The sequence below is a fragment of the Peromyscus eremicus genome, chromosome 5 (assembly GCF_949786415.1).
Source record: "Peromyscus eremicus chromosome 5, PerEre_H2_v1, whole genome shotgun sequence".
In the NCBI taxonomy this organism is placed as follows: Eukaryota; Metazoa; Chordata; class Mammalia; order Rodentia; family Cricetidae; genus Peromyscus; species Peromyscus eremicus.
The window spans coordinates 66,964,100-66,983,310 of NC_081420.1; the positions used below are offsets into that span (position 1 = coordinate 66,964,100).

Sequence of the window (19,211 nt, forward strand, 5' to 3'; positions counted from 1 at the left end):
TTAATTAAAAATTTAGAAACCCCGTGACTAAGTAGCATAAGTAAAATTCCTTACTGTATTAGCTTTTACTCTTTCCAAATTACATGGCTGTTATTGGTACCTATGTTCCCTGTGCCTCATCTTCTTTGCTAGTGGTTTGTATTTAAAAATAGAGTAATAGGGAAAATTATTTCTAAAACACTTGATAAATTTGAAGTGCATTTAGTTCCTACTCCCAGCACTGTATCCTGAAGCTCTACGAGCAAAAAACAGAGACTTTGAAAGCACAGATAGTGCGTTTTTCCTTTTCAGTCGTTAAGGAACACCCATAGAGAAAGGATAGTTATTTTTTCTGATGATGAAACTTCAGGGTGTGATGCTACTATATACAGAAATTTTGTTTAATTATAAACAGAACAAACTGTAATTTGACATAGTGAGGTTGGCTAGAAAGGAAGGTTTAAGTACTTCTCAAGCTGTGCCCATTTGGCTAATGAGGAGCTGCTGTCTTTGCTGGCTTTTTGGTTTCTTGCCTAGGAAATGACAAAGAAAAAGTGTCTGTGCCTAAATTCTAATCCTGGTGATAGTGTAATTGTAGTCTGATCTTCCATAGCAGAAAAGTTAAGCTGTCACCTCCCCAGTTTCTCTTGTAGGTGGAAGACTATTAGGAATTATTTTGAAAATTATATACTGCCTAAATATTTTTTTTCATCAATCACTATTGGATTTCTCTCGTGTTGGCCAAATAATGTATAGACAAAGGAGGAATCTGTGACTCTCAAAACTACAGTGCAGGGTAGCATGGTTACTCCCTCTCTCGGGAGATGGCTACCCTCCTAGCTGTTCTGTGTGAATATGCTACGGTTGCTTGAGATGCTACATTATTACACAGAGAATTCACTTTTGCCTCCGGTGTGCAAGCAGCATAGGGGAAGAATGTTGCCACATCCCAGCTGAGATTGATTTACAGCTCTTGTTTTAGTTCTTGTCCTTATTCTTACATTTATTTGTTCTCTCTCTCTCTCTCTCTCTCTCTCTCTCTCTCTCTCTCTCTCTCTCTCTCCCTCCCTCCCTCCCTCCCTCTCCCTCTCTCTCTTTCTCTCCTCTTTGTGTGTGTGTGCATGAATGCATGCGCTGTGAAACAAGAGGACAGTTAGGATAACTTGCAGGAGTCAGTTCGCCATGTGGATTCTGAGGATAGAACTCAGGTTTTTAGGTTTGGGAGCAAGCATCTTTACCCACTGAACCATTTCACCGGCCCTTCTGCCCATACTCATGAACAAACTGATGGCTCCAGGGAAAATACAATGGAAGCTTTGGGCCGTACCTCTTGGTTCTTTCCCTTCCTCAGAGATATTTGCTCCTAAAGTCCTTGCTGCTTTGGCAGCCCCCGGCCTTCAGGTCCCTGCATTTGTTAATTTACATTTTTCTTCCTGGGCTTTCTACTTGTCTTCAGCATTAGGACAGTTAAAGACAACAGTCCTCTGTGGCTATATGTAGAATTTTCATGTGAAGGTTTTGTTCTGGAGACAAATTCCAGCATTACGTTGTAATTACATAGATTTGATTGCTGCCTATTTGATAATAACAGTTCAAATCTCATGAAAGTGGAAAGAATATGGTGCTTTCGAAATATTGGTCTTAAGATGAAAACTGTCCACATGACAGCTGATTGGCATTTCCACACCCTGAGATTGCTATGGTTGCTAGAAGGGACATATTAAGATTTGGTGATAATATTTTGCATTTCCTTTGGCCCATATTATCTTTATAGCTTAGCATATATTAAACAATTTATCTGATGAAGCAAAATACAGTAATTACAGCCCATTGTGTATAATGTGAAGGCCACTTGGAAACTTTGAGAATTTTCTCATGTCACAGAATTTCATGTTGTCAATTTCATGACTTTTTTAAATTTTTCCCTAGTAAGGCAGCCACAGGGCATTAGAAATTGAAGTGGTCATCAACCCTGGCTCCATATCAGAATCATGTGGGGGTGTTTAGCTATATATATATCACGTTGCAGGTCTTGTCCATGGAGACTGTGACTATGTTAATGAGGGTAGGACACAGCTGTCTTCCCACTTCAGTATCTGACCACCTGAGACCACTTATGCAATTGTCTTCTTTGGAGTATTTTCTCCTACATCTTTGGACTCATTTTTCTCTTTTTTGAAATATGTAAATTGATCACACCCCAGAGCACTTACATACACTCAAATTCCTTATCAAATCATTGTAATTCAGCCCAGACAGTGGTGGCACACGCCTTTAATCCCAGCACTCGGGAGACAGAGGCAGGCGGATCTCTGTGAGTTCAAGGCCAGCCTGGGCCACAGAGTGAGTTCCAGGAAAGGCTCCAAAGCTACACAGAGAAACTGTCTCAAAAAATAAAAAAAATTGTAATTCTTTATCAAGTCATGTGCTTTGCCTCATGATCTTAACTGTCAGCCCTTTTATTGGGGACCTAGCTCATACTAATTTTATATAACCATGGACACATCCTAGTTCCTGGTAAAGAGAAACATATTCAGTGAAAGTCATAATATGGAGTCAGAATTCTATCATTGTCAGAGTGTTGACATCCTGACAAGTCATAAAAATTAATACAGTGGATATTCAAGCCTAATTCATTTAGATTTTAAGCTATTTAAACATTATTTTTAAGCATTTCGATTTTAAGAATTGAAATTTAAGGTACTGCACAGGCTATAGAAATTGTTTTGTTGTTGTTGTGTGGCACAAGGGAGGGATGGAGGGAGGGAGGGAGGGAGAGAGAGAGATAGAAGAGAGAGAGAGAGAGAGAGAGAGAGAGAGAGAGAGAGAGAGAGAGAGAGAGAGAGAGAGAACTGGAATTGTCTGGGCTTAGGCTTAAACCCTGCCTCCATCATACATTTCTGATGTGACTTATGACTTTGAGAAAAATCACTCAACCCGTTTTACATGTTTCTTAATTTAAAAATGGTGAAATAATAGTGTCAACAATACAACCTTGGATGGAGATAAAATAACTTGTTGCATGCCCATCCTTCAGTTAAATAGCTGGTCCAGAGCAAGCAGGCAAAACAGGTTATCCATCATGGCTTTTACTGCAGTGGTACCTCTCCATCCTGCTTTGCATTAGAGTTGCCTGTGGAGAGTGAAAAAAATGGACATGTTCACATTCCACCCCCAGCCTATCAACAAAAATTTCTAGACTAGGAATCTGGGCATGTGTAGAAGAAAGCCACAGGGGGCCTGAGGTATTCTATGCTCTGAGAAGCAATTCTGTGTTATATTCTCAAATAAAAAAAAAAATCAAAGTAAGTGAGAATAGTGATCATTTTTGGAAATAATATGACTAGAGATGTCTGGCTCCAGCTACCAGGCCCTAAAATCATTAGTGCCAAAGTAAGTAATGTCCAAAATATCGTTGGCTTTTAAATGGAGATGTGTCAAGGCAGCTGCTGAACTCATTTCTGCCTCCAGCTGGGGTATGTCCTGGAGAGAATGTCTGCGTCTGTCTTTCCAGGTTGAGCTTATTGAAAGGCAATAGGAATTTTCAGTCTGATTTGTCTCAAGAGTGAATTCAAAGACCCAGAGTATGCAATTGCTGTCTGTGATTATGAACACTCACAATAAAAACTCCAAACTATTGTTTTCCTTATTGGAAATCCACCTGTTCCTGAATCAGGGGACTTTGCATTTTAGAAGTCTAGACAGATGATTATGTCCTGAACCTTGTGACAAGTGAATCTTCCCACCTGCCACTGACTGCTACACATTTACTAGTTTTTTTTCTATATCAGACTATTATTGGATCTCTGAACCAAAGGGCCTAGTCCTGAGTCCAAATTTTTACTTGCATTAAGAGAAAATATCACACATAAATATATATGAATATATGTACACACACACACATACACACACACACACACACACACACATATATATATATATATATATATATATATATATATATATATGAATTATTTACTATTTTGATATTACTACTGTTTGGAGTGAGAGAAATCTTGACTCTTCCTAGCTCATAGAAGTTTTAAAACTCATGGAAATGATGAAAAGAATCCAAGAATATACCTGTGCATATGGAGCTGAGGGCCCAGTCATTGAGATAGTCTTTTTTTTTTTTTTTTTTTTTTGAAGATCAATCTTTCTTCTGGTGTCAGGAGCTTGGGCTCATGTTCAAATTAAAAAAAAAAAATCTTTAGAACATTGTGTGTGTGTGTGTGTGTGTGTGTGTGTGTGTGTGTGTGTGTGTGCGTGCATGAATTCAGATGCCCACAGAAGGTAAATGCATTGAATCCTTCTGGAACTCTTGTTGCAGAGGATTGTGAACTGCCCAACATTGATTCTGGAAACTGAACTTGGATTCTCTGCAAAAGCAGCAAGTCCTCTAACCACTCAGCAGTCTCTCCAGCTGGAACACATTCCCTTCAAGCCTGGGGTTTCCTGCAGGGACTGTAATTATTAGGGCGCTACTGAAGGACTGACAGCTGACCATATACATATTCTCTGAGAGTCTTTGGTGGTTCTTCATTACTGTCATAGGATAATGGAGGTTATACTTCTCTAGCATTAGAGATTATGCAGTGCAATTCTCAATTATTTTACTCCTGATGTAGGCAGTTAGCCAGATGAGCATTTCCAGTATATGAGATTCTTCAATGATAAAAATAATACCTGATGTAGTTGTGACCCTTAACTCAGCCGAATCGGTTCCTCCCCCTACTAATTGACCAAGTTGACTGGATTTGGAATCAACTAAAATACTGAGCCACTGGGCACTTGGAGTCTCTTAATCAGATTATTTGAAACAGGAAGACTCACTCTAAACATGAGCAACCCTTTCTGGTAGCAGCCCAGAAAAAAGTTCATGAACGAAGGAAACCTCTGCCTTTTGCCTGTTTGCCTTCACTCTTGTTGGCAAGACCATCTGTCCCATTGCTACTGCATTCCTTTGTTGATATGGAAACTAGAATCTTCAGGCTTTCAACATAGCTGAAGACTGACAGTTCTCCAGGAGTCATGGAAGCCTTCCATAACAGATTGGGTCTGCTGAGACATCTAGCCTCATGGACTCTTTGATTCTCAGGTGTGAGACAGCCATTGTTTGATTACCAGGACTATATAGTATAAGCCAATCTGATACATCCTGTTTTAGTGTCCTGGAAACATGGTATCATAAAGAGAGCTCCAGTGAGCTTGCCCCACCCCCTACATCCTTTCTGTTTATAGCTCATGCTTCTTATTTCTTGGGCCAGCTTCACTTTTTCCTCAGGTTTGGCCTCTCTATGTATTCAAAGATCATTGCATCCATGGTCTGAGTGAGTAGGCTCAACACTGTGGGAGTTGACAGCAGACCTTATCGTTGGTCACATGGTGCTGATGTTTTAGGCATGCAGAATGAAGACATTATGAGGTGTGTAGGCTTTTGGAGAGAATTTCAGAGATTTTTCAGCAAAGCTTATGAGGCTATTCTCCATCAAAGCTTCATCAAGTAAAGAGTTGATGTGTTATGTAAAAAGTAGAAATGTCTCACAGATAAATACATTTTTGCTTGTATTGACTTTTGTATTTTGATGCCTTTACCTTATATTACTGTGGATTGAGTACAAGGTACAGGGTTATACAGAGTAAGAGAAATAGTGATAGCTGGCATAAATTTTCATTATGACTAGTAGAAAACTAAACACAAAATCATATTTATGATAAAACAATTAACTGTCAAATTTTATAAGGAATTTGGACTTAGAATGTCTTATTCTGGTAGTTGAATATTTTCATCATCATAAACCTTGGTTCATTTTATTCTTATGTATGTGTGTATGTATGTATGTATGTATGTATGTATTTGATACCTACACACAGAATCTCACTATGTAGCTCAGACTGCCCTAGATCTCACAATCCTGCCTCAGCTTCCTAGGTGCTCAGGTTAAAGAAATGAGGTTCCATACATGGCTTCCTTTTATTCTTATACTGTGTTTGCTATTCTTAAAGTTTCAATATGACTCTTATCCCTTTAATTTAGGTGGATTTTTCTGTCTCACCCGTCAGCTCCTAAATCACGACACGGACACGTAAGTAATTATGAAAGCTTGGCTGATAGCTTAAGCTTGTTCCTAACTAGTTCTTATAACTTAAACCAACCCATTTCTATTAATTTACTCTCTGCCTCATGGCTTTATTACCTTTACTCTCTACTGTCCATGCTGCTTTCCTGCTTCCTCCATCTCTGGCTGGCAGCTCTCCGCATCTCTAACCTTTCTCTTCCCAGCATCCTCTCTGTCCCCAAATTCCTGCCTAGCTATTGGCCATTCAGCTTTTTACTAAACCAATACACGTGACTGGCGCTCACGTGGGGCAAATTCCAAAGGCCTGGGTGGCTCCCACCCTCAGCCTCCTCCCTGGCTAGCGGGTACCTAAACCCGCCTGCAAAGTTCCATATAACCAGGGAATGCCTACACGGTTCCATTCCCGAAAAAGGGAGCAGCTAGTCTGGTCTCAGTTCCCTAGCTTAGCCCTGAGACCAGGAAAGAGGCACTCCCCAGCTTCCTGAGTGCTGGCACCAGCTCCCACCATCTTGACTCTAGCGAGCTGCAGTCAGCCAAGGTCACCAGCAGGCCCTGCTTTGGAGCTGTACCAACGCCACCTGCTGGCTGAAAAGTGCTACTACACCCCCCAAAACCACAAAAGGTAAGCATATTGTTTCAAGTAAAAGTACTTGATAATTTTACACCTTAAAATTGACTAATAAATTTTGAGTAATTCTTGTAATATGGCCGACAACATTACCTCACAAGAATTTGAAAACCTTTTTGCCTGTATGATGAATGACATCTTCCTGGAAATATACGACCTTCCTAAGGCATATCTGGCCTGTACCATTTTGGCATTCATCATAATAATTCACACAGTGTTCAAACACTGGTTTAATAACAAGAACAAAGATGAGTCATTATTGGGACTGATACAGGCTTTAAAAAATAGCAATGAAAGCTTACAGAAAAAGAGTCTCTCTCTGGAGCTCTGCTTGGCCTACCTCCACTGTCCAGGGTCCCGGAACAGAGAGAGAGCGCTGGCCCATCCAGATCTCGGGTCTCCAGGAGCCTCCCTTGGCCCCGCCTTGTAGGAGTGACAGTTGCCGAAGTCTCAATGGGGGTTGGGACTTCCAGATCAAAGCTGGAATGGCTACCCACTACAAGTGACCAATTTTCACAGTGAACAAAATGATTGTTCCACAACACTTTCATAACTGTTTCCATGTTCCTGTCAGAAGGGAAAAGGATAAACAGCCAAATCAAAATACACCCTAAACATATACCACTGACAATTTACAAAAGCCTCCCTAGAGACTTCTCCTGACATTTTCCTTGCAGCGAGTGAGTTGCATGGATAAACCTAGATTTGGGGGGCTCAAGGAGGGTCTTCCAATGCTCCATTATCTATTTTGGAAGAAGTGATGGCAAAAGAATACTGTTAATACTTTTTTTTTTCTTATTTGAGATAGGATCTCAATATGTAAACCAGGCTGGGCTTAAATTTAGAGAGATATACCTGCCAGGGATTAAAAAAAAATATACCATCACACACAATAGTGCTGTGAATAATTTTTTCTGTAACTGTTTCACAGCATCCTAATCTTTTCCTTTAAGCTTTCATATGGACCACAAACATTTATTTATGGCATCAGTTATATTTTTTGTAGTTTAAACTAAGATACCCGAAGCGGAAAAATACTGTGATGTTTTATCTTGATTGGATTTGATAAAACCAAATTTCATCCTGTCATGTTGTAAGTAGCATTTACTTAGGTGTTTTTAACACCAAGAAACAACAAGGATGAAGGAAACAAATAAGGGAAGATGCTGCAGACAGGTCTGGCAAAGAACCCTGACAATGGTGTCACCAGATCTTCTTCTTCTTCCCAGCCAGTTCAAGGTGGTTCCCAGACTTTGAGGATGGTGTCAAAGTCCAGTGCTCAGGCTGAGGAGACATGGGTCTCACACTTGTGGGAAGGTGTGTGTGCATAAGGACTACTTAGGGAGATGGAATATTTTCAATCCCACGTCAGGTCAGTTGTGTATAAAGAAACTCCACGTGATTCTCCTTAGCTAGTGCACTCACTTGTGTGTCACTGCAACATGTTCCTGATTTGATTAAAGAGGAGGGAGGATTCGCTTGGGCTCACGCTTTGAGATGTTTCAGTCCTGGGTTCTCAGGCCTCATCGCTGTGGGCCTGAGGCTTGGCTGAGCATCATAGTAGGAAGTATTTGGTGGAGCAAAGTGCCCTCCTCATGGAAGACAGGGTAATGAGAGAGGAAGAACGGTGAGGAAGTGACTTGTGACATACGGACACACTCTGGTGACTGCTTCTGCAGTCCGGCCCAACTTCCTACCATCTCTCCATAATACCAACAGTTTATGAATTTGTCAATGGATTAACTTACTGATGAAGTCAGAACCTTCATGGTTCAATTACCTCTTCCAAAGCCCCTCCATCAGTTGACAGCATTGCATTCAACACAGAAGTGTCTGGAAAACAGAAAAAAGTGTCAAAAAAGAAAATGATTGTTCTATTAGAGGAGATCTGAAGAAGTCACACAACTTGCATTAGACAGTATGATGGATGATGGAGCAGAGAGTTGTAGATAGGTCCAGCTCCACAGTAAATAACTTTCTACTGGTTGGGAGAAAAGACTAAGGGAAATCACATGGGCCAAAGCTCAACAAATGATCCCCACTATGTTCCTAAAATAACCACAGAGAGGATATTTCTTCAGAATTGGTCAGCATTAACCACTTGTGCTGATGCGCTAAGCATCCAGGCAATTGCTAGCAGTGGAAATAGACTTCGGTCTTGAAACTGTTTTGTTTTGTGGTAGGATGAGGCCCTTTTGACACATCTTTTCAGAATTAGTTTGAACCCATGAAATGAAAGGCTATGGAAAGCACACGGATTTATAAACAATGAAAGCCTTGGTGTCCTATAGTGTCCCATACCATTGTATAGAGTTTTGAGCATCTTTGGTAATGTTAATTAAAAAGTGACTCTTGGATGTTTTGCTTGAAATAGTCCAGCCTCACTTTATGCTGTGGAACTCTTTGATAAAACACAGGCTAATTGTTGGGAGGAAACACACCACACTGTTTGCATTCAGGCTCTTCATCTAAGTTCTTAGAATCAATAACCGCAATTTATGGTAGAAGATGAAAGTACATCCTAAACATTATATTAGATTTATTTGGTGTTGGATTTTAAAGTTTTTGCACTGGTATCTTTGGTGTAGGTGGCAAAGCATCATATTTTAGAGGATTAGTGCTTTGTTTTGTTTGTTTGTGGACATTTTTCTCTTGTCTAGTATTATAGTTGAATGACTTGCATTAGATAACTTGGTGTATTGTAATGGGACATGGGTCAGCAGACATGTGCAGTAATAAAGTGAGCTTCTTTCTACTGATGTGGGCTGGAACACGTATGGCGGTAACACTGATTTATCAGTAAACACCACAGGGAGAAGTGAAACTACTCAAGATTACTGTAGTGGTTTCCATTTTCTGTAAACTATGAGAAATTCTTTAAAAACAAAACATTAAAACAAATATTCACATATGTTACTTAGTGTTGGTGCATACATGCAGGTCTGTATGCAGGTACATGTGACCATGCATGCACAGGTAGAGACCAGAGGTTGATGGTTGTGTTTTTTCCTTTATTGGGCTCCATTTTATTTATTTATTTATTTGTTTATTTATTTATTTTGAAAAAGGATCTCTGAGAGTGACTTGACTGGCTGGCTAGCAGGCCCCAGGAATTCTCCTGTTTCTGTTTCCCAGGACTGGAGGCACATCTCCACACCTGACTTTTTACATGTGTGCGAGGGATCTGAATCCAGGTCTGTGTGCTTGTACAGCAAACACTTGGCTCATTCAGTCACCTCTCCAGCCCCTGTTAGTTGTATTTTAAACAAAAAGATTTATTCTATTAGTAAATTGTGTGTGTTTGTGCACTTGTGAGTACAGGTGTCCCTAGAGGGTAGGAGAGGTTGTTGGATTCCCTAGAGCTGGAGTATGGGTGGTTATGAGCCACACAACCTGAGTGCTAGGAAATGAATCCTCTGTAAGGGCAGTATGTACTCTTCACCACTGAGCCATCTTTCAGCCCCCGCTAGTATTTTTAATGGTGGTTGACATGATACAAATGCCAAAGAATTAGTAGCACTTTCAAGTAATTCATAGTTGTATTAGTAACACCGGTGACTTTTTACAATGAGAACCAGATACATTTATTAAATACACTAATTATTCCACTCATATTCAATGCTCTTACTATGTAGAGGAGCATACTTATTGTCCTTGAGTTTGGTGGAAATAGTCTGAAAGGTCCCCTTATGGAGAATTGTGTATGTGTTGGGGGGAAGCTACGCAAAGTAGCCAGGAGTAGCAGATGTCTCAGAGGACCTACTACCTGTCTATTGGCTTCCAGAAATCTACAAAATTCCATAAAGAGACTTCTAGCCTTATGTCCTATGATTTTCTTAAGACATGTTTAGAGGAGGCAGGGGAAATGGCAATGGTTAAAGTGCTTATTGTACAAGCTTGCAGAGTAGAGTTTGGACCCCTGATTTTGTGACTCCCAGGGCAAGATGGAAGTCAGATACAGGAGAATTCCCTGGAGTCTTTGTTGTGGCAATGAAACCATCACCCCAACAAGGTGGAAGAGTAGGGGCAACACTTGAGGTTGTTCTTTGGTCTTCCTGCCTTGACATGAATACACTCCTCCCCTGCTACATGCACACACACACAGATTGTTTTTTAATGTTCACATTGAGCTTGGGAACCTAAGTGAGGGATCACAGTAGATTCTAATTTCACTGAAGCTACACATGCCATTTGAATTTCTGAACTGAACAGCCATATTTCGAATGCTAGAAATCACAATGAGTTACCCTGAAGTGTGCAGCCTAGGGCTAATTCCAGAACAGAGTCACAGTTGGATTATTTCAACAGAAACCACTGAAACTCTAAAACCAAACTTAGCTTCTGAGAGACTGCTGTAGTGTGTGGCTTAGGGTTAGGCTTTCACCGTAAACTATGGAGGAAATTTGAACCGAGAGGCTCCTCAGCTTTGTGTCTCGGAGCATTTTATATGTCCCTCTTGCCAGCATCTTCATGTGTGAGGGACCAGACACTAGAAGGCTTTTTAGATAAATAGTGATCTAATGTACCTATCACAAGTTTGGCACATTTTTGTCACACAAATTGTTAAATGGTCTTTTAATAAAAAACATGGTACCAGATGTTGGGCTAAATGCTGAAAGATCAGAGAGACAAAGGACAAGCCACCTCTTACCTCTAGGATTCCTCAGCCTGAAAAGCCTCAGCTGATCGGCCTCTAGCCGAAAGGGGTTTCTCAGCTGAAAAGCTTTAGTTTCTGTCTCTTCACACCTTACATACCTTTCTCTGCCCACCATATTACTTACCTCCTACTGCTGGGATTGAGGTGTGTGACTTCCCACATACTGGGATTAAAGGTGTGTGCCATCACTGTCTAGTTCTGTTTTCTCTCCTAGACTGAGTCAATCTCATGTAGTTCAGGGTGGCCTTGAACTCACAGAGATCCAAACGGATCCTTGCCTCCTGAGTGCTAGCATTCAAGGTGTGTGCCACCACTGTTTGGCCTCTATGTTTAATCTAGTGGCTTGTTCTGTTCTCTGATCTTCATGCAAAGTTTATTAGGGTATACAATACATTACCACACATTTTGGTGATTATTAAATATTCTAGTATTAATCTGTTGTTTTTGTTATTGAAATTTCATCTTTTTGAGGTATATCAATAATTACTGAAATAGAAAATATGATTCCAGAGTTGGTTAGGTAAATCCTATTAGAGACAGAAAGGTTTATGTTTCTATTTATGGACATGTTTTGTTTATGTTTCTAATAGAACTTTTTGGGCACGTCTTTTTTGATACAAAGAAACAGAGTAGATTAGCTGTGCATTAAAAAAAATCAATTTAAAGGCAACAATCAGCACCAAAAGCCATTATGTGAGACGATGTAATATTTCCAAAGTGTTGAAGAGATGTGCTTCAGTACTGATTATTGATTGACAGATTGAAGTAGCAATCACAGATTAGCCTTAAACTTATAGCAGTCCTCCTGCTTCAGTCTCCTGAGACTACAAGTGTGAGCCACTGTATCCAGTATCTCTGTTATTTTATGAAATGATCTCTTTGTCACTGTCACATTCTGTTGTACAAAATTGTAAGAGGAAGCAGGCCAGGCTGGCCTCAAACTCATTATGTAGCTGAGGGTGCCCTTGACTTAATGATTCTCCAGCCTCCACAGCTCAGGTGTTGGGATTCCAGCTGTGTGTTATTATACCCAGTTTACAAGTACTGGGGATCAAACCTGGGTCTCTGTGCATGCTATCCAAAGCATTCTACCAACTGATCTACATCCTCAGTTTTTGTTTTGTTTCTGTTATTCTCAAACTGTTATCAGTAAAGGGCTAAGAAAAATAAAGCATATATAAAAGCTAGCTATCTTTATCCATTGATTTTTTAAAATAATGCATTTAGAAATAGGAAAAACCAATGGATCTGTGGTGCCTAACTAATGGTGCCTAAAATGAAAAATGTAAATATTTGCTTTACAGTGAGAAATCCAAAGAGAAATAACAGAAACTAAATCCATTGCTTAAATAAGTGGAATGGATGCAGACTAATGACATCCACTTTATCATTGTGAATTATTACGTACATTGTAAATTAATAAAAAATCTAATTGTCATGCATTGTATTATTTGGTCTTGAAATAAAAACAAATATTGGGAATCTAGTTATTAACTAAAGTAGTTATTAACTAAAAACCAGGTACTAACTATGTATTAACTAGAAACTAGCTGCTAACTAAACTGGAAACTAGCTCTACTTTTTTATTTTGGAGACACCACAGTGTGTGTGTGTGTGTGTGTGTGTGTGTGTGTGTGTGTGTGTATGTGCACCATAGTGGGTGTGTGGAGGTCAGAGGGCAGCTTGTGGCAGTTGGTTCTGGTTTTCCATTGAGGAATCAGGCCGTCAGGTTTAGTGGTAAGCATCTTTAGTAGAAGAGCTCTCCTGCTGACTCCCATCAGCGTTTAATTGTTCCTCCCGTGGATGGCGGCATACCCAAGAATGTATGGGCAGCACATATTGGACTTGCTGGGTTTTGAAAAAATATGGACACAGATTTTTATGGGTATGGAAGGAGGTAGACATGGAAGGAGTTCTAGAAGTGTGTGTGTGTGTGGGTGAATATGATCACATACAATGCATGAAATTTCCAAAGAACTAATAAAAATAATTTTTCCCTGAGAAGTAACATAAATAATTCAGGAAACAGATCACAACATTGTTAAAACCTGTTGCTGTGTAATAAATGCTACAGGAACAACTACCTAAGCCCCCTGAAAACCCATGCAGGTGTTTAATGTACATAATTATATTTAAGGACATCAGTGGCTAAGCCTGGAAGCTAAGTCTCTGCTGCTCTGTACCCCCGGGAGTCACCCAAATTTGTTAGAGTGAAATCTAGACTTGCTCCTTCTGACTCCTTAAGCCACTTGAGGAAGCTTTGGACAATTGTATTTCTGAAAATGAGCTTTGAGACTGACTCGAGGAAGGAATAGTTTAATTAAAATAAATATAAAGCTCATTTGTACTTATGGAGTTTGTAAGAACGGCTCTTTCCTAGTTACATTCATTTCCATCTGAATAGCTAGTTACTCATATGAATAAGAATACTGACAAACATTTTCCCACTGCACTTGTATGGGAGACATATGTGTTAACATCAAGGACTTACAACGTTTAAGGAAGTTCATGTATAGTCCCAGACTAACTTGGAAATGCTTCAAATATATTTTTCCGCATTTGAAGTTATGTCTAATTAAACTACCCAATGTATATTGAGAGTAATGAACAACATTTTGATATGGCTCTACCTGGTGAGATCAATTCTGAATTGAATGCCATTAAGCTATGCCCTGCTCTCGTGTAGCAATCTCCAAGTTTATTCCCTCCATTACAGAAGGTGGTGTTGGGCCCACAAGACTAAGGGAGGACACAGATGTCACATGTCAGGGAAAGATGACACAAGACTCACAAAGGCCCCTCCCCAAGGTTATAGAAGCAGTGAAAGACTGGCGACAGATGACATCTTGCTAAATCAGAATACCGCAAAGGAAAGTTTGTCAGCCTGGGAGGAGGGGACTGGACCTGCCTGGACTGAATCTACCAGGTTGAACTCAATCCTCAGGGGAGTCTTTGTCCTGGAGGAGATGGGAATGGGGGGTGGGCTGGGGGAAAAGTGGGGGAGGAGGTGCGGGAGGGGGGAGAACAAGGGAATCCATGGCTGATATGTAAAATTGAATTAAATTATAAAATAAAAGAAAAGATTAAAAAAGAATCCTGTATTGGAGGCACGGTGGGAGTTTCCACAACAGGTGGACTTGACATCAGAGATCTAACCCTGCCATTTGTATTACAGTGACTTTAAGGACTTCAACCATTATCATTTTATTATTTATTTATTTATTGAGGAAAGCAATGACATGTGCAAAAACATTATGGAGGACCACAAGGACAAGTTATTATCTCCACTATTGGAGAGAAAAGGCATTTGGCATTATCCACATAAATAAAGACATTGTCAAAAGCCTATGGTGAGAGAGTTCACTGATATGGATATTATGTTAAATGGGCATGTGATTAAATTTCTTTTTAAACAATTGTGTTTAAACCCAAAGACTTGAGAAGCTCTTAGAACTATTCAGAGAAGCATCTTCATCAGTGAGCCACAGTCAAAGCAGAGACTCATAAGTCATCAAAGTCTGAGAACAAAGATTGATGAGTACTCAGCCTAAGTGGGACATCTGTGCCACTCACTCTGAGTCTCAGGAGATGAGGGGGCAGGAAGAATGTATGTGTTGAGAGGAGAGAAATGCTAGAAACTACCGTCTTCTGCACATGACACAACAGTGCCAATCATGACACTCAGCAACTGTCACTGCACACACACACACACACACACACACACACACACACACACACTATACAAAAGGAGGATGAGGTCTATTTTTAGGAAGAGTGCCAGCAAGAGTTGTGGGGGGCAAGAGAAGGTAACAGGAATGAATATTATACAATATAGTGTTCTGTAAAAACAGAACATGAGGCACAATAAAGAAAGTAACTTTTGGATCAGCATAACTTATTGAATTGTTTCATTTCCACTATCATGTACTTCAAAGCTTCTGGCTTTGAATCTTAGATTGGGTGGAGCTTTTTGTTTAGATACAGATAGAAGTTACTCATCTGATGCGCAGGGTCTGAAACCTTTTTCTATAAAGAGTAATTAAAATAATCTGCTCACTTTTGAGGAATATGTAACCTCTGTTGTAGCTACTTGGCTCTGCTGCAGTGAGAGGAAAACTATTCCTGGCACCACGTAAATGAGTGTGACTGCATTATAATAAGTCTTTATTATAAGATGAAGATGTGTTGCTATGACTGGTGTAATAAAAAGTTGAACAACCAATAGCTAAGCCAGAGAGTATAGGTTAAACTTCTGGGCAGAGAGAGAACTCTGGCAAGAAGAAAGGTGGAGTTCCCAGCCAGACACAGAGGAAGCAGGATGGGCACATGGAGATGAGGTAACGAGCCGTGTTGAAGAATGTGGATGAAAAAATATGGGTTAATTTAAGTTATAAAAACTAGTTAGGAACAAGCCTAAGCTAAAGCTGAGGTTTCATAATTAAAAATATCTCTGTGTCATTATCTGTGAGCTGGCGGTCCCGATGAGAAAGTATTACTACAATTTGGCCCTTGGGTTATAGTTTTGAGACCTTTGTTCTGTTTTGATTTGCTCATAGAAATTATGAAGAGTTCTTGGTAAGGTTTAAGGTAAAATAAATAATAAATAAGTCCTATTACTTGCATTGTCCTATCATTTTAAAAGCTGTATAACAGCTCATCACAGTATGATGGAAACAAAACAACCCCATAGTTGTTGCTTTATTATACCAACTCTATCCTGTAAGCACTGAGACTTACTTAATTTCTCTATCCCTTAAGAAAAGCACAGAGTTCATCCCTAAATATATATGCAATAGGTATTTTATTTGAACCTAGGTGTTTAAACACTTTCAGGATACTTTAAGGACAACTCAAACTCTGGAAAACATCTTTTCATACAGTCGTCATTCTATCCACAAATGTTTTGCCTTCCTTTGGAACCGTTTTTATTGTTGCAACAGAAAGAAAATATCTCCCCTTGAAACCTTTTGTTCCGAGGTTTTGTGTAGTCAAAAGCACAGATCACAAAGGTTTATGTCAAAGGACGAGTGAAAGCAGTCTCGAGAGCTAAAATCCAATTTGGAAGTGTTGTAAAGATTCTGTGGTCTGTGGCCCTGCAGAAACAACCTGCAAGATGGAGCCAGATTGTGTCCTCAAAGCATTTTGTGAGAGCAGTAAATATGGCCAGGGTGTAGCAGGTCCCCTTAAGTTTCAATCACAGCTGATGGGCAGAGTGTTGACTGGAAAGCCTTTCAAAGAGCTAATGTCTCATTTCCTGGAAAATTTCCACAGCTATTGTCAGATAAAGAGGTCATGATTTTAGAGAGAACAGTCAAGTACAGCTAGTGAATTCCCTCCTTGAGACCTTCTAAGTCTTTATAGAACTTTAATTGCTGGGAGGATGAACAAGGATTACTTATGAAATGAACATCTATCTACTATCTATCTATCTATCTATCTATCTATCTATCTATCTATCTATCTATCTATCTATCATCTATCTATCTAACTTATATAGTGTATTATTATATTATGATATACTATTATTATATTATAATATACTATCATATATATTTATATATCTATATCTATATCTATATATCTACCACTTTCATTTGATGGGTCCTATTTGTCCTCTCTCCTAACTGAAGCCTCCACTCAGAAGCCTCCATCTAGTGTCGTAGCAAGCCACAAGTTCTATCATCACTTGTCCTGAACAAATGTTATTTTGGAAGTTAAACATAGCTTATAATTTCCTGAAGAAAAGTTGTGTAAACTATAAGAAGCCACAACTGTAGACATTAGACTTAGGCTGTGAAGAGCAGGGATGTGATGGTGTTGGAAAGCACATGAAATGAGGCCTGTGATTGTTATTGAGGACAAAGGAGAATTTCTAGGTTGCAGTGATTGGTGGGGCAGTTCAAGCAGAACCCAGTAGACACTTTGAGTTCAAGAAATGGAGGCAAGGTTAGCCATGGTCATGTACTCCTGTATTCCTAGCACTCAGGAGGCTGAGGCAGGATGGTTGCAAGTTGATGGTTTGCCTGGGTTTATAGCAAGATATTCTCTCAAAAGAAAGAAAGAAACAACAACAGAACAAGACAAACAAACATAAGGAGTCCAAATCATATCCAGTCCCTAGGTTAGAATTGTGGAACAAGATTGTTGCTCAAGAAAAGAGCCTTTGATATCTCCCCATCCCCACAAAGAGTTTGTAGAGTAGTGATTGTTGTGTGTATGTTGAGCTAATAGTGGATCTGGGGTCTAGGAAAGCAATATCAGAATTATTACTCATAGATTGTAATTAAGCAATGCCAGAAGAGGACTGTTCTCATTAGGCTGGGAAATTTCATACTCAATGGACACTGGGTCCTGTAGCTAGAGTTTTCCTGCCTGGCCCACAGTCAGGACAAATCTTTGTCCCCCGCCAGTCCCACAGCCGCTCAGACCCAACCAAGTAAACACAGAGACTTATATTGCTTACAAACTGTATGGCCATGGCAGGCTTCTTGCTAACTGTTCTTATATCTTAAATTAATCCATTTCTATAAATCTATACCTTGCCATGTGGCTCGTGGCTTACCGGCATCTTCACATGCTGCTTGTCATCATGGCGGCTGGCAGTGTCTCTGACTCAGCCTTCCACTTCCCAGCTTTATTCTCCTCCTTGTCCCACCTATACTTCCTCCTGCCTGACTACTGGCCAATCAGTGTTTTATTTACCAACCAATCAGAGCAACACATTTGCCATACAGAACATCCCACAGCATGGTCCCATCTCAGAAATGTGGACTATGAAACACTTTGGAGTATTCAAATATTCAAAAGCTTGAATAGAAATCTGAAGATATAATATTCCTAGATATCAAAATTGGAATATGTAAGATTAGAGAACTACACAGAATTGGATTTATGCCACACTAGTGTAACAGAAGAAAATGGAGTTGAAGGTGTAAGGCTAGACCACGTCAACTGAAACACAGAAAAGCAAAATAAAGTATAGCCACAAGACAATTTCAAGTGCCTAATATATGTGCAGTTTTAGTCCCCAAGACAAGTGGACAGAAAAATGCATGAAAAGATTATGGTTGAAGGTTTGCCAAATATGATGAAACTGTAGATCTATAAAGCTAAGAAATCAAGTAAATCACACATGACATTTATACTCCAACAAAACAAGATCAAATAGGATGGTAAATAGGAGACCCCATTTACATATTCCCTTCAAAAATCCACTTCCAAAATCCAATTTAAATACTAACTCACAAATAGAATAAAAATAAAGGACTCTATAAAGCTAATACTAGTCAAATTATTCTCTATTACTAGTAAATAAAATTCATAGAAAAATCATGGATGAATAAATAAGCATTTTATTAAAATGACATATAAACTAAATTTTGTTTACCAAATATGGTATATCAAAATCATGGAATAAAATCTGATAGAACTGAAGAAATAAATAAATTCATGAATGAAATTAGAGATTCTAATGCCTTTCTCTGAGGAACTCCGAGAATAATTATTGCAGACAGTCAGTGGGCTATGGAAGACTCCCTAAGCATTCTCAGCCAACTCTATGTAATTGACACTGTAGCTCACTCTAGACAAGAGCTGAGTACATACATGTTTTTAAGTCAAAGGGATGATTTGGCAGCACATGACATATTCTAGGTGATAATGGGAGCTTAAGTGATCTATAAGTCGTCAAGCTGTACGAAGCATAGTCATTAGCTGTATAGAATTTAACTGAAATCTAACAAATCTCTAGAAAATTTTCAAATATTTGAAAACAGCACAATTCTATACAAACCCTGAGTCAAAGAACCAGGTAAAAAGAAAATTAGAAAATATTGTGAAGTAAATAACTATGGAAGCAAAACATAAT

General features: G+C 39.4%; 2 long non-coding RNA genes across 2 annotated transcripts in view; one reads left to right on the forward strand and one right to left on the reverse strand.

Moving 5' to 3' along the window:
* Positions 1–2,919: 2,919 nt before the first annotated feature.
* LOC131910536 (uncharacterized) lies at positions 2,920–4,927 on the reverse strand. Its single transcript, XR_009379149.1, has 2 exons — positions 4,813–4,927; positions 2,920–3,112 (listed from the first exon to the last, which is right to left on the reverse strand). It is a non-coding gene; the product is annotated as an uncharacterized LOC131910536 (long non-coding RNA).
* A 1,089-nt stretch (positions 4,928–6,016) lies between these two features.
* LOC131910537 (uncharacterized) overlaps positions 6,017–19,211 on the forward strand; it is a 59,149-nt gene continuing 45,954 nt past the window's right edge. The window contains exon 1 of the long non-coding RNA XR_009379150.1: positions 6,017–6,065. This is a non-coding gene — a long non-coding RNA (uncharacterized LOC131910537). The remainder of the gene's footprint in view (positions 6,066–19,211) is intronic.